This window comes from Mycteria americana, chromosome 2, assembly GCF_035582795.1.
Source record: "Mycteria americana isolate JAX WOST 10 ecotype Jacksonville Zoo and Gardens chromosome 2, USCA_MyAme_1.0, whole genome shotgun sequence".
In the NCBI taxonomy this organism is placed as follows: Eukaryota; Metazoa; Chordata; class Aves; order Ciconiiformes; family Ciconiidae; genus Mycteria; species Mycteria americana.
Window position 1 is genome coordinate 145,725,751 of NC_134366.1, and position 15,930 is coordinate 145,741,680.

Below are 15,930 nucleotides of genomic sequence, written 5' to 3' on the forward strand. Positions count from 1 at the left end.
ACTCTGGAAGTGCTACCAAAGGATTGTAAAAGTAGTCCCTTTGAGTAAGTACCTAATTTTGGACAATCTCAGAACAAAAGCAGGACTGTAGTCTTCTTTAAATGTAAGCTTTAGTTGATGTACAGAAAACAGTATTTCTTGAATTCTGCAAATCAGATGGATTAATTAGGTTGCTAACTGCAAACAGCTAGTCTTACTGCCCATGATGGATTTTGCGAGCGTACAGTTTACATGTTCTGTTCTAATTGCTGCATGCAAGTAGTCAAACTACCACAGTTCTCAGGCACTGGTACTAGTATCACCAGTTAAGCGAAGACTAGTATTGTTTTTAGAAAAGTCTCGCCTAAGATACTGTTAGAAGTTGAACTGTACCTAATGTTTCTTTCTTTTCCAAACTTTGTGGTTTTCCTATATATTTTCTATGAAGAATGAATAGGTTGGAAAGTAGTTCTTTTAAGAGCTTCCCTTTTGTTTCCTGAAGGAATTTACATGCCCAAATCAGACTGCTGGCCCTCACGTTGCTTTTTAAAAACAACAAAATACCAGACTTTGTTGGAAGTTGCTTCAGGGTCTCATACTGTAAGCTTTTATTCCTTTCAATTAACAGTGGTGCTGGACTTTCTGAGACAACCACTCAAAGGCCTCGTTTATGCCCAAAAGCTCATGCTACCGCTGCCTCCATAGCATTTACGTCGTACGGTACAAAGCTAAAGCTTCATTAGTCTTCAATGTAAGTCACAACTTAAGCCTCACATGCTTGTGCACAGAAGTACTTTTAGGTTTGTAAATCCGAACGGAACGCCTGTGCCTTTTCTAACGGTGGCAAACGACGAGAGCCCCCTTGCCCGTGGCGGGGGTGGTGTTCAAGGTGTTGCTGGGGTCGAAGGCAACTCGCACTGCAGCGAGGCAGCCGGGCAGCCACCGCGGGCCCGCGCGCCCCAGGCGTCCCTGTCAGCTGCTCCACGGCCGCCGTGGGCTGCGAGGAACTGCCTCCCCCCACCTCCACCCGTCCTCCTAAGTGCGGGAGAGCGTAAGTTATTCAGAGAGGGAGAAGAGGTCAGACGGTAGAGGAAGGGGACCAGCCGAACGGATCCCGCTGGCTCCGAGACCGGCGACTGTCACGGCCGCGGCGGAGCCTCCCGGCGGGGCGCAGAAGCCCGCCCCGCCTGCGTAGCCCGGGAGGGCGGCGGGCGGAGAAGACACCCCCCATCTTTATCGCTTGCACACCACCGGGGTGTGCTGGCTCTCGGCGCCGCCGCCGCAGAGGAGCTTTCTCGGGGGAGCAGTGACTCACAAAAGCCGTCCTTATCCTGCCCCAGCACGCTCTCCCCGCGGACGGCACCCCGGCGCTGGAGCCTGGCCCCTCCTCCCCTGCCTCCGGAGAGGTTGATTCCGTCCGCTCGGCTCTTCTCCCCGCCGCAGCGCCCAAGTTGGTTCAGCCCGGGGCAGGCGCTAGGAATAAGCCCTGTCCCCTTTGAAGAGCCTCGGCTCGGGCTCTCCTTCTCCCTCCCACCGCCGCTGCGCACTACTCGGTTCCCACTGGGCCCTCCCGCCCGGGCGGCGGCTCCACAAGTTCCTGCTCCCCGTGCCCGGGGCGCGTGCACGAGGCTGGCTCGGCCGTTGGGGGCGCGCGGCGGCGGCGGGAGCAGCAGCAGCAGCAGGGGCGGCCGCGGCGGGAGGGGGGTTGTTGTGCAGGAGCCGCCGATGCCGCTGTGAGATGGCATCATTCTGCGCGGCGGCGGCGGCGGCGGAGCGCGGCGCGGAGGGGTGAGGAGCTGCCGCGGCGGCGAGGAGGAGAAAAAGAAGAAGAAGAAAAAGGTGGGAGGAAGGAGAAGGAGGCGGCAGCAGCTGTGAGGCTGTGAGCCACGGTAAGGAAACAAAACAGGCTGTGCCGCAGCCGTTTCGCTTTGCGGTCTGGCCCGGCGGAGCCCGACCGGCCTGAGGAGAAAAACGGCTGCCGTTTTTCTCGCTCTCCTTCGCCGCCGTTCGGCCGTGGGGAAGCGGGGGCGGCGAGGGCAGGGGGGTGGGCTCTGGACGGGTGCGAGCTGCCCCTGTCACTGAGGGGCGGGGAGGAGGGGAATGGGCGTGGGGGCTAAAATGGCGAAGGGAGCTGTAGTAAGGTCTCGGTCTCTCCTTTCCGGCACTAAAACTCGTCGCACCCCCGGGCCCTACTGGAGGGGGGTGGCGGCTGTTGCTTCTCCCCTTTCGATGTCCCCGTTTGGTGACTGGAGGATTGCTGTGTTTCCGTGCCCTCTCCCACCCTGGCTCATGTCTGGACAGGGCTGAGGGCCTCTTGGCCCACACCTGGCAAGGGGAAGGGAGGGTCGGTACTTTGGTGAGCTTGTGGAGGTATGGGGCGGGAGGGAAGGAGAGGGGGAGTGTCGCCGGTGTCCGGTGTCAGGCGAATAACCTTGTTTATTCCTGTCTACGGCCTTTCGAGTGAGGGTGACTGAGGGCTGAGTCCTGACCTGTGTCAACGCTGAGTGAACTGCGAGAGGCGTTAGTGACTGGGAGTCAGTGAGGCAGTCCCATGGCCGGCCCTTGCTTGGTTATCTACGGGATGAAACCAGAGCAGAAAGATCTTGTTACGTTTCAGTTCACCTTCCTTTGGTGAAACTGGGGAGGGAGGAGGTGAAGAGTCGTTTCCCCTCTACGGTGAGCTGCTGTCACCCCTCACAATATGTGTAGTGTGCCTCCTCTCAAGAGGAGGGGGCACAGCAGGGCGGGAAGTCATTACGGTTACTGCTCAAATTATGTGTGTCTGCCAGTCTCTCTGGGCCCTCTTAATGTATGTTTTGCTGAGCAGACTGTGTGAATTCAAGACCTCAAAAGACCTATTTATGTCATTTATCTTTGTTTATGTTGTGGCAAAATGTTACAACTCAGTGGAAGTGTTTATTTACTTGTTTTTATTTGTAGATGTCTTATTTTTGGAACAACACCAATTCTCATCCCAGTTTAACTAGGATGGTCTGGCTCTGCTTCCAGATCTATAAATGTTTAAACTGTACATCAGAGAGAGAAAAGGACTTAACACTATCTAATAATTTTAATGGCAGCTCTTTGATGTTTGGGTGAAACTGTAAAAAGAGCTTTCCATATTTCAGTCATATTTTCACACGGCACCTGTGTCATGTAGAAAATCATCAGGATATTTTGCATTAAAGAAACTCCATGTTATGCAAGTTTAATAACACTGGCTTACTAGGTGATACTGTCACTGACTGCAGGTGGCTGGGTTATATATGGTCATACACGTGAAAGACAACATGGCCTTCATAGTAATAAGAGTCTCCCCTTAAAATTTGTGTTCTGGTTTAATCCCTTTGTGATACAGGAACAAACTGGTTATTGGTGGGCTGTGATAATGCTTTACTAACTTGGTCTGGTTTTGTTTTGTTTTTTAGTTTTGTATGCTGCCTTATCTGAGTCTGTGTTGGTCAAGGTATAAACTGAATTAGTACTTCTCACTGATTTTAATACTAACAAAGATTAAAGAAATTTTGCATAGAAAAAATCTGGAGGATTTTTCATCCTTTTGAGAAAAATTTTACAATTGTAAAAGCACAGTTTATCTGGACTCTTGACAAAGATGCTTTCAAAAGGAGCAACTAGAAATACTGTCAGCTCCTGTTGCTTGTGAAACTGTGGGTTTAGCATCCTTTTGTCACCTCTTTGGTGTGTATTTTGAGCTATGTTTTAAAGATCTGATCTGATAAATGCTTCTAGCTTGAGTAACTTACCACTATCAGTAGTCTTTTTCCAATGATACTGTAGAATACTTCCCTTAAATACATAATTATACTTGAAAACATGAAAGCAATTTTATGTACCCAGGACTGATTTAATCTGTCATCATGGGACACCTTGTTACCAAAAGGATATAGATTATTTTTGTTGGAAAAATAATTTGTTGCTAAACATCAGTGAACAAAACATTGTAAGTCAGCCTGTGTGTTTTTGCTAAAGGGTTGGCAATAGAGTTTAAATAATCACCTGTTTACAAGTGCTTCTTAAATCATGGGAATACTGATAGAGTTCAGAGCCAACCCCTTTTCCTGAATCTGTGGAACCCTTGGAAGAAGGAGGAATCTCTGCTAGTTCTACTGCTTTTCGTTTTCCTTCTTATCTTGCTGTATGAAGTTGGACATTTTGATAAGTTGGAACTTCTACCCACTTTTCTGTTTTTTCTCTTAAAAGAATGTGTGTGGGCAAAGAGATTTCTCCTGGTCTTTGGATACAAAGAAGAGTTGGGGGTAAGGATCTATGACAGGAAGTTGGTATTGCATTCAGTTTCTTCATGCTTCAGTATTCCTTTGCTATTAAAACGCTGGATTTGAAAACTAGGTTACCATAATAAAAAAATTATGACCTGAGTTATGTTTATTAATTGGAAATGGCTACTATTTATGCACTTAGAGCAAACACTCATTGTGAGCTTAAAAAAACCACAACCCAAATCCCTCCAAAAAAACCAGGTTCATCCTAGAATTTAGTTGGGTCAAATGCAGATAGTGAAGTGAGAAGGCTTGGAGAGGGAGTGGATGGAGTGATAGACAACAACAACAACAAAGTGCTTCCTGCAAACTACGCTTAAGTGATTCTTGGAAGTTATTTTTAACTTGGTTAAAAAGACTCTCTTTCTTCATAAAGACTGAAGAGAAAGAGTGAAGCTACCAATAAAAATGTCATATCTTTTAAGCTAGGCTAGTACTCCTCTTACCTGCTTCTGCGCAATGTAACATTCACCTCAATTAAAAAAAAAATGGCTTTCTAGCTCTGCATCAGTTGCATATGACTCAAAGTCAGTAGAAAAGCTGCTCCAGTGTGCCTTCCTATATAATTGTGTGAATAGGGGCAGGGTTCCCCAGTTTCTATGGTAGTGTCAGATTCACTAAAATCCTGTTGTTTTTGCCATCCTTATGAAACTTGTAAACCAGAACTGCTGAACTCTTCCTTTGAATTCTGAGTTAAGAAATGTCTAGTGACATTCTTCTCTATTACTTTGGTCTATGTATAAATGCAGACAATAGGAGTTGATTACATCCAGGTCCTTCTTTAAAAGTTTGTTTTCGTGGCATCAGTAGGCCACTTTCTTTCTCTGTAGGTCTTAGTTCAGATTTATCATAATCTGCTGACATTGTCGTGTAGTGACATAACATAGTTATAGGTAAGGACCATTGGAAGTATTGCAGATCTTGCCTCTGTTTTCTTGAAGGAAAAGGATACGGCTGGAGACAAAAATCTCCTCTTCTTCAACAGGAGTGTCCAGAAGAGGCCTTCCAAAGACTTTTAGAAATGAACAGGTCTTGTGACTGGTGCACCCTCTTTTTTTTCCTGTAGAACAATGACATGGCATGGTTTTTGCTAAAATTTGCTACAGTACCTTTTAAGAGGGAGTTACTGTTTTTAATTGCTTTCTGTAAGTGAAAAGTTCTAATTACTGCTTCTTGGGATATGTTTTTGCTGTGCTTGAGTACCTAATGCTTTAACCAGAAGCATACTTAAGTTTAGCTCTGTTTTGCAAGTGTAGTGTTTCTTTACAGAGGAACACTAGAGGTTCCAGGGAAGCTATCACCTGTCAGAATGGTTATAGTATGTCAGAATTATTTACCTGGGAGAGTGCTATGGTTGTTTTTGTTGTTGTTGTTGTTTGTTTTGTTTTGTTGTTTGTGGTTTTTTTTTTTTTTTTTTTTTTTAATTTCTTAGCATTTCAGGGAAAGTATGTCCGGGAAACCTTTATGCTCATGTTATAAGTATGTCTTGGTAACTACTACACGTGTGGTATGTAGTATGAAGCAATTAATCATTGCAGGTTTGCATGACTGTATGCTGCTGTGGTTCTGTAACAGCAGATATATGGCAAACAAACGATTTTTTTATTCCCTCTCCCCTGAGTCAATGTTGAGGATTGTGTAAGTTTGTAATCTAAAGTACAGTTTGATAATTCGGTATTGTCAAAAAAGCACTTTCAAAATCCTATTTAAAGAGAATATGGATTTGGATTTAACTTACAAATTCTACTGACTTTGAAGAATAAACTGAAATTTACTTAGCTGGTTGTATTACTTTATAACGACTTTTGACTAAAATGAAGTCTTCAATAAAAACTGGAGTGAAGCATGCATTTAACAAAGCAGATTACATTCTGGGCTTTTGAAACTTTTGTTATTAATCACCATTTTTCTTATTGCTGGAATATGTTAGAGATGCTTATGTTCTGCTTTAAGTGACTAGGGTCTGAGCATACTTAAATGTACCCAGTTCAAAACCCGAAGACTTAACATCCTCACTGTTAAGGATGTTAACTTGGTGTGATGTAACTAGTACGGCCAATAGTCTTTTCTTGTGTAGTGAAATTCAGCCTCTGATGTTTAATGCAAGGAATCTTTCATTGGCTCGGATCACTTCAGAATAATTCTTTCAAATATCTGTTACTGAAAACACAGGAGGACATTCTCTTGATTTGTCTTATGTGTAAATGGTATTGAGAATACAAATACATGTTTGTAACTGACCTTCTCAAGTAGTTCTAACGGCACAGATTACTCCATCTACTTTTTTTCTATTAGGATTTTAGTCATCTTGCTGAAAATCATTGTGGATGTGGAAGAAAACGATTAAAAATGACGAGAAGAGGATGTCACAGTTTAAAAATAAACAGCAAAATAATTCTGTTTTACACATGCAAGTATCTTCACTTTGCAGCCTGAAGTGGGCAGAAGAGAGCTCTTGTCCATGCTTCTTTGAGTACAGACAAAAGTATACAGAGTATACTCTGCGCCCATTTCTAGTTACTGGGGTTTCTAACCAAGATTTTTTTGCTATAAGCATTTAAATGGAGCAGGAGATTAGCAGAAGAGTCCTTTAAAAAAGAAACAAATGAAACCTTTTATCTGTTCCTCATATAGGTGGGTGAAAAATATGAGAGAACTTTGGATTGTATGTGCATTTCAAAGTAGCCAGTGATTTGTCAGTATAAATCAAATCAAAGGAGTTGTAGTTTTAGAATAGGGAAAAGTAAACAGGAAAGATAAAGTTCATAATCTGTAAAATTGCACAATATACTTCGGCCTCAGAACTGAAAAAAGGACACATGTCCAGTTTTGAAACATAGTGCTCTGCTAGTTCTTGAGAAATTCAGTAAATTTTTTTGTTGTTGTTGTTTGTAAGCATGAACTAAAACTGCTGAACAAGTCAAGATACATTCATCTTAAAAACTGACCTTGTTTTTACTGACTGGTGTATTGGAATTAGCTCTCTTGCATTTTCTAGTATACACAGTGACATTAAAGTGTCTGTGTATAAACATAACAGTCAAAAAGCACAATAAAATATAAGAGGAAAGCTAAATAGGAGATGAAGAGCAACAGGATTGCCGAACTTCCCTTTTCTCTTTCCCTTGGGTTAGAAGTGTGGAAGCTGCTTTTTCTTAAATTTCAGTTTCCTTTAGTCCTCACTCTTGGCACTTTTTATTTTCCACTTCCAGCTACCTTCTTACAGTGTTATCTTTTTAAAAAATTATCACTGTCTAACTGTAGTAGCTGGAAAGATTTTGGGTTTAAAAGAAAAAGAAAAAAGTATGTTTTGACTTCTGGGTGCAAGTTACAAGGAAAAAATTCAATTAGTATTGAAAAATCTGGTAGAAGACTGATATTTGTGTGCCATTTCAAAATAAAATAAAATAAATCCCTGGCTGAATGTCTTGTGAGAGGTTGCTGACAAAGCTATGTTGTCATGGGATGATGAGTAAAACTGCATTGTTAAGGAAATAGCTATAGAGAAGAAAACTAGTTGGAGTCTTAGCTTGTAACGTGACAAAAAGACTGCTACTAATGGACTGGCAAAAACTGTAGGTGGCGAAATTATTTATTGAGTAATGGAAGTGGAAACTTTGGAGGGACATAACAGGCTAGTTTAATATTTAGTAATAGGTGCATTTTTGTGTTAACAGGGGACCTAATGCGTATTGGAAGGAGTAGCTAGAACTATTCATCAAAATGGGGTGTAAATTAAGTTTTGGTAATAAGAGCCCAACATAGTTATGAATGGCTTTATGAAAATGTACGATTAGGAATGGAATAAAAAGTAATGTTGGAATACATTAAGAAGTTAACATATACTAGCTTGTGTATTATTTTTATATTAATTACATAAGCATATCTGAAAACTGCTAAATGTTACTATCGTATGGCAAGTGGTTCTGGTACTATGTGGAGACCTCTTAGCTTTGCTTCTTTTACAGGCGGACTGTTCTGTTTCTTTGTTGTTTGTATTCCATTTTTGATCAGGAAAAAATAACTGATTCAGGAGAAAACTATTAGAATAGTACTGCTCCTGTGCAAATAAATTGTTTTATTGTTTATTTTTAGCATAAAAAGAAGTGAAGGAAGAGGCCCGCAGCAGAGGCTAACAGAACCTTGAATAGACTATGAGTACATTCCAGCCTATGCTTTTAAGCCTCTGTCATACAACTAAACAAAGAGATGTTAGAGCACACTTTGAAAAGTTGAGTAGGGTAGTCTATCAAGAAGTAATTCTTACAAGATTCAGTTGGGATTGGTTGATGTATGATTCAAAATAAGGAATAGATTGTTATACAGGCAAGGAGAAAATCCATTGCTAAATAGTAGGAGTTTTAATAGAAAAGATTATACAGATTGCACTTCAGTGCATGAACTAACTGCATTTTTAAGTACTTCCTATGAGCAAGTTAGTCTAGACAGCCCACTACAGCCTTTCTTGGATTTTTTTTTTTGACTGCCAGGGACAGCTTGCTTTCAGAGTTGGTTGATGTTCTTGTCTATTTTGAGTAAATCTATTATGCTGGTTGCTTCAGTTTCAAAGCTTTAAAGGCCGTAAGAAATTAAATTAGATTAAATAAATCTGTGTTAGCAGAGACATACACTTTGGCCTTATTTTCCTGCATAATTGAAGATTTTGTGTTTCAATCCCTCCCCTTTAAGAGGGGAAGTAAGAACATTTTTCCAGATGTTATTGACACCCCTGCAGCTCAAAGGCTGATGGTTTCAAAGGTTGATGTAGAAGATGTAGGAATAGAATAAAGAATAAAACAGACAACATCATCATGCCACTATTTATATCCACAGCGTACTGCTATCTTGAATTAATGCTTTGTGCATTTTTTCATCTTTTCCACTTTCCACCCTGTCTCAGAAGGTGTATAGTAGAACTGGAGAAGGTACAAAGAAGGACAGCAAGAGTGATTTATATGGAAGAGGATTTACAGAATGACTAAGGATTCTTAATACTCTTCAGGCTGGTAGATGTGTGTGTTGACCATGTCATGCAAGTGTACGTTATGTGGGTAAAGGATGCTGGAGATGCTTTTCCCTTGCTTGTCTTTCCTCTGTCTGTAATATGTACCCTCAAAAGTTTTTCAAAAATCAACATGAATAAGGGAATAATTTTGAAAATTGACCTCTTTCAGTGAGGAGTTGGATGACCTTTTCTGTGCAGTTTTTGTACTCATTTGGTTTCAAGGCAGTGTTGTTCTCAAGAATTAGCTGTTAATGATTTTAAGTTATTTAATTTAGTCTTTAGCTTGTCACCAGAAAGGATACTGACCCTCATGAGAGTATCTCATGAACTCCATCTGTTCACCTAAAATGAAAATAACTAATATTTTCAAACACTCTCTTACTACAAAATTTAAGTAGTTTTCTTATAGCCCACTGATTCCTTTGTGGCATTGAGTTAAACTTAATATGCAGTGTATTGATGTGGTCCAGTATTGACCCTTGAGAAGTCAAGCTTTGGGCTCTTCCAGTAAGACTGGTGTTATTCATTTTCATGTTCTCAACTTGTCATTTTTATGTATTTAAATTTTGGAATCAGATTAACTCAGATTAGAATCATATTGGAAAATAATTACCAGAAGCAAGCAACTCTTTGTTTTAAGCAGTGAGAATTATTTATCGCCTGGGAGCCTTACTGATCAGGTTGAATTCTTTAGCACTGTAGAGACTGAAGGGCTATTTTTGAAAAAATGTGACAACGCTTGGGCAAGTGCTCTCAGGTAGTAATAGGTAAAATCAGTGCAGTCTGTGATTTGGAATTAGGACAGACATGTTTTAGTGTTTTAACACTGCTGAGATTGGCAGCTGGAAAGAGGCTTGCATAGCACATTTAAAAAAGCACATAGAGAAAAGAGAGTGAGAACATACAGTGAATTCTACTTATACCTCTTTGAGCTATTTTTTGAGGTAGAGTTACTGAGGAGAGGTGGATGACATCAAATCTCTTAGTGCCAAAAAATGTGCAAGGACCCTTTCTGCCACTTTAGCTCATAACAATAGGTAGGTTTCGCTTCCGCTCTTCTTTGAATTGTTGTGTTCTACTGACTTACCAGAACAATGGGGAGACTGGGAGACTATTTTGTGGGGCAGTATTAATGTATTTCCCATTATTGGTATTCCTTAATCATGGTTTCTTCATATCCCCACAAAAACAAGGGGGAGGGTGTAACAGAAACAGCAGCACTCTTGGTTAACATCTTTAATGTTGTTTTATGTTCCTTTGGAATTTGTTGGTTTGTTAATTTTGCTGTGACTGTAAGAGATGTGCTTACACTAGTCATGGCTATTGTGACTAATAAGGTGGTGGTGACAGGCACGAATTCTTGTGAGTGGATTTTATAAGCTATCTGGGCACTCTTGGTATGTGGGCAGGCTGCCTGCCTGTTCTGAAGCCCATACTTCTCCATTTTCCATATTGTTATAATATGTTACCTGTAGAGTTAAATTTAATATGGAAGTGCGTACATGTAACGACGGTAATGTTTTCTGTTTGCAGTGTAGGTCTACTAAAATCTGCCTGTATTTTAGAGATATATCTTAGTATATTAATTTACATTGCTCTTGATGCAAGTCTGATAAACAATAATTTATACCAACTGTTAGGATTATCCATAGCAGACCAGAGAGGAACATCCATAGCAGACCAGAGAGGCAACCCAGAGAGGCTGAAGACTAGCATGTAGCTAGTGTATTATGTATTCTGGCAGATATGAAGGCCAGATATGAAAACTGAATATGAAAATGAAGGAGAAAATACTCTTCCCTGATTTCTTGACATATGTATTGGACTGTTGGCCTTTAACTACCATTGTTCTGTTCAAGCAACCTGGAAGACGTTTACTCCATTTGTTTCACTGTGCGTGTGGTCCTATCTGTAATACACATAGGAGGCGTTGTGATATTTTTCATTATTTGATATTGTGGTAGGACCTGGAAACATTGTTGTGATCAAGATTCATAAACGAGGTGTACCCTAAATATTTTGCCCATAAGTTGCTCTGTGAGCAGTGGAACTAGGCTTCATACAAATTTTTCTTATATCATTACAATTCTCTTCTCCCTCTGCTGTTAGGCCTTTCTTTCTTGTAGTAAAAAAGCCACTATGCACAGCTCCAGCTCAGACTGATTCAGAGCTGTGTCTGTGGTGATTGTGTAGCCTTTGAGCCAGCCAGTGTGGATAGCTTGAGTTTATGCTGCAGCCCTTTGCTCAGCAAGTGCAGGAAATTGTGTCTTTTTCTTCTGCCTAGCTGTTGATTTTCATGGAGCTCATGGGAACTTAGTGTATCAGAGGGCATTACTTCTCAGTTTATTTTAACTGAATCTGGTGGTGAACAGATTCATTTAGAGGGATGGAGATGAAAGGAAGAGTGGGAAGAGGCAGGTGGACTGTATGAGTCATACATGTGATGTTTGCTTGGGAAACCAGGCTGAAAAGGTCTTTGCTAGTCTATAAGGTAAAACAGAACTGGCAGACATGTGCAGTGGAATCACAGTCTGTCATTTGTTTGGACCTCCTGCATAACACTCTGAAAAATAGGTTTTTGTAAACATCTGTAGTTGTACTATATTGTTTCTTAGACCCTACTGTGAGGCTGGCAATCTCTTTTAGACAATGCATGGATCAATATTGCATCATCTGAAGCAATGGTCAGTGAATGCGCTTGAAAAAACACAGAAAATATTTTTGTATGTAGCTTGCTCTCCATGCCAACATGAGTGGACAGAGATTTGTTTTCTGAGGTGGGAGGGTGAGAACTGCATATAGGTTGGCTTAAGAAATATAAATATAGAAATTTTTGTATCAGACTTGGTGTGTGAAGAATATTAGAATTGGTCCAAATGAAGGCAACAAAAATGGTGAAAGGACTAGAGGGTGTGACTTACAAGGAGCAGCTGAGGATATTCGATTTGTTCAGCTTAGAGAAGAGGAGAGTGAGGGGTGACCTCATTGCTGTCTACAACTTCCTCATGAGGGTGAGTGGAGAAGGAGGTGCTGATCTCCTTCTGGTGTCCAGTAATAGGATGTGAGGGAATGGCTTAAAACTGCGTGAGGGGAAGTCCAGATTGGATATTAGGAAGAAGTTCTTCACTGAAAGGGTGGTCAAGCACTGGAACAAGCTCCCGAGGGAAGCGGCCATGGCCCCAAGCTGTCAGTGGGCAAGAACAGAATAGGCTATTTCAGTTGGAAGGGACGTACAATGATCACCTAGTCCAACTGCCTGACCAATTCAGGGCTGACCAAAAGTTAAGCCTGTTGTTAAGGGCATTGTCCAAATGCGTCTTAAACACCGATAGGCTGAGGCATCGACCGCCTCTCTAGGAAGGCTGTTCCAGTGTTTGACCACCATCTTGGTAAAGAAATGCTTCCTAATGTCCAGTCTGAACCTCCCCTGACACAACGTTGAACCATTCCTGAGGGTCCTATCACTGGATACCAGGGAGAAGAGATCAGCACCTCCCTCTCCACTTCCCAGTCAGCAAACTTGCTCATGGTGCATTCAACTCCAGCATCCAGATCATTGATAAAAATACTGAACAGAACTGGCCCTAGAATTGAGCCCTGAGGAACACTGCTGGTGACTGGTTGCCAACCAGATGTAGCCCCATTCACTACAACCCTTTGAGCTCTGCCCCTCATCCAGTTCTTCACCCAGTGCACTGTGAACCTGCTCATCTCACAGTTGGACAAATTGTCCAGAAAGATGCTGTGAGGGGCAGTATCAAAAGCCTTACTAAAATCCACAAATAGTACATCCACTGCCTTCCCTTCATCCACGAGGCAGGTAACCCTATACTAGAAGGACATCACATTAGTTAAACAGGACTTTCCCTTTGTGAACCTGTGTTGACTGTGCCTGATGATTGCATTATTCTTTAAATGCCTTTCAATAGTACCCAATATGATCTCCATAATTTTTCTGGGAACTGAGGTTAGACTAACAGGTCTGTAGTTCCCTGAGTCTTTCCTCATTTCCTTGTTGTAAATTGGAATAATATTGACTACCTTCCAGTCAGCAGGGACCTCCCCTGACTCCCAAGACCTTTGACAGGTGATTGAGAGGGGTCCTGCCGTAACATCTGCTAGCTCCTTCAGTACTCCGGGATGAATCCCATCAGGCCCCATGGACTTGTGAACATTCAGCTGATACAGCTGGTCCCTTACAATTTCAGTGTCCACAGACAGAAAGTCACTGTTCCCATACTCATGGCCCTCTGACTTAGGGGACTGGGCAGCCTGAGGTCTATCAGTTTTATTAAAAACTGAGACAAAAAAAGCATTGAATGCCTCTGCTTTTCTTCATGCCTATTAGTCAGATGGCTATCTTCAACAAGTGTCAGTCCAATGTTTTCTTTAGACCTTCTCTTGCTATTAACGTACTTAAGAAAAGCCTTTGTTATCTGAAACAACACTGGCCAGTTTCAACTGTAATTGAGCTTTGGCCTTTTGTGTCTTTTCCCTGCATATACGAAGCCTGGCTCTGTAATCTTCCTGCAAAGCCTGACCTTGCTTCCAGAGATCATACAATTTCTTTTTCCTCTTGAGCTCCATGAGGAGTTCCCTGTTCAGCCCCGCTTGCTTGACTTACAACACACTGGAATTGCTTGCTCCTGTGCTTCTAAAAGGTGGTTCTTAAAGGCTGACCTGCACTTGTGGGCTTCTAAGCCCTCAAAAGCAGATTCCCAGGGTACTCTGCTAAATAGCTCCCTGAATAGCATAAAGTTTGTTGTCCCGAAGTTCAGGGTAGCAACTCTGCTATCCTTTATTCTCATTACACTGAAAATTTTAAACTTGACCATTTTGTGATCACTGTGGCCAAGACAGCCACCTACCATCATGCCTCCCATGAGTCATTCTCTATTCACAAATAACAAGTGAGTATTCACACAACAGCATCTTTCGTAGTGGGCTCACTGAGTACTTGTGACAAGAAGTTACCTTCCACAAACTTCAAGAATTTCCCAGACTTGCTCGTCACAGCAGTATGGTATTCCCAGTTGATATTTGCGACATTGAAATCTCCCATAAGGACAAGGGCTACAGATGCAGGGATTTCTCCTAATTGTCTACAGAATAACTCATCAGTGCTTACATCCTGGCTGGGCGATCGGTACTAGAGACCTACTACGTCATCTCCTTTGTTTTCTATCACCCTAATCCTCACCCAGAGGCTCTCAACCACATCATCACTAACTGTTAAGGGCTGTACAGTCAAACCCTCCCTTACATGGAATACAACTCATCTGCTTCACCTGCCCTGCCTATCCCTCCTGAACAGCCTGTAGCGCTCCATTCCAGCATTCCAGTCATGGGACTCATTCCACCAAGTCTTGCTAATAAAATTATATCACAGCTCTGGGAACTGACCAACGCTTCCAGTTCAAGAAGTGTTCAGTGCTCATAGATACATCGTTTAACTTTTAGGTTGCCCTGTGTGGAGTCAGGAGTTGGACTTGATGATCCTTGTTGGTCTCTTCCGTGTCAGGATGTTCTGTGATTTTAAGAAGGACAGTTTGCTTTCCGGTTCAGTTCTATGTAGGTCTGCTGTAGGGTTGGCAACTTGGAACTTAATAACAACATATTTGCAATGTATCACGGATGTTGAAGTATCTCTGGAGAAGCTGTTAGTTGTCAGGAGGAACTAATGCCTTGCCTTGCTGACAAGGCCTTGTAGACCATGAGGAGGAGACTGCTGAAGCTGAAGTTCTACTAATGTCAAAGCAGATCCTAAGGAAGCCACTGGTATATCTATACCTGTCAATATGTGCTATGGGCTCGGTGAAAATATGAGAAATGAAATGCTACTGTGTCGCTTACTGTTTTGGCTGGTCTGAAGATTCACTCCAAAAAGCATGTTGATGATAACAGAAAGTATGAGGACTTTCTCACAGCTTTATTCTCCTTTGTTTTATTGAGGTTGGATTTACTACTTAACATTTTTGGGTCTTTTTTCAGTCCTCTCAGCCTCAAGTAATTCCTTTTTTTTGAAAAGGCTTGTAAGCTACTCCTAGGTAAAGGAGTGAGGAATATTGTCAGTTGAACATGGTTTTGGTAGTACTTGTGAGTTTTAACAGGAAAAAGCAAGGCATTCTGCTGGCAGAAAAGGACCTGGTGGTCCTGGTGGACACCAAGTTGAACATGAGGAAACAATGTGCCCTGGGGACAAAGATGACAAATGGTGTCCTGGGCTGCATTAGACAAAGAATTGCCAGCAGGTTGATGGAAGCAATCCTTCCCCTTTATTCAGTGCTGGTAAGGTCACACCTGGAGTCCTGTGCCCAGCGCTGGGCTCCTCAGTACGAGAGAGACATGGACATACTGGAGAGAATTCAACAAAGGGCCATGAAGACAATTAAGGCACTGGAGCACCTCTCCTTTGAGGAAAGGCTGAGAGAGCTGGGACTGTTCAGCCTGGAGAAGACTCGGAGGGACCTCATCAATGTATATAAATTCCTGAAGGAGGGTGCAAAAATTCCTGAAGGAGGGTGCACAGAGTCAGGGTCCTTTCACTGGTGCCCAGTGACAAGACCGGAGGCAATGGGCGCAAACTGAAACACAGGAGGTTTCCTCTGAACATCAGGAAACACTTTTTCACTGTGAGGGTGACCGAGC

General features: G+C 42.3%; 1 protein-coding gene across 4 annotated transcripts in view; it reads left to right on the top strand.

Moving 5' to 3' along the window:
- Positions 1-1,384: 1,384 nt before the first annotated feature.
- The window catches only part of WWP1 (WW domain containing E3 ubiquitin protein ligase 1), a 63,962-nt gene continuing 49,416 nt past the window's right edge, over positions 1,385-15,930 (top strand). For 2 of the 4 annotated variants that reach the window (XM_075494886.1, XM_075494888.1), the window contains exon 1: positions 1,385-1,868. The gene's annotated coding sequence lies outside the window, so the exon portion shown is untranslated. Of the gene's footprint in view, positions 1,869-2,440; positions 2,656-15,930 lie in introns of all 4 variants that reach the window. The other 2 variants (XM_075494885.1, XM_075494884.1) reach the window with 2 other exon arrangements.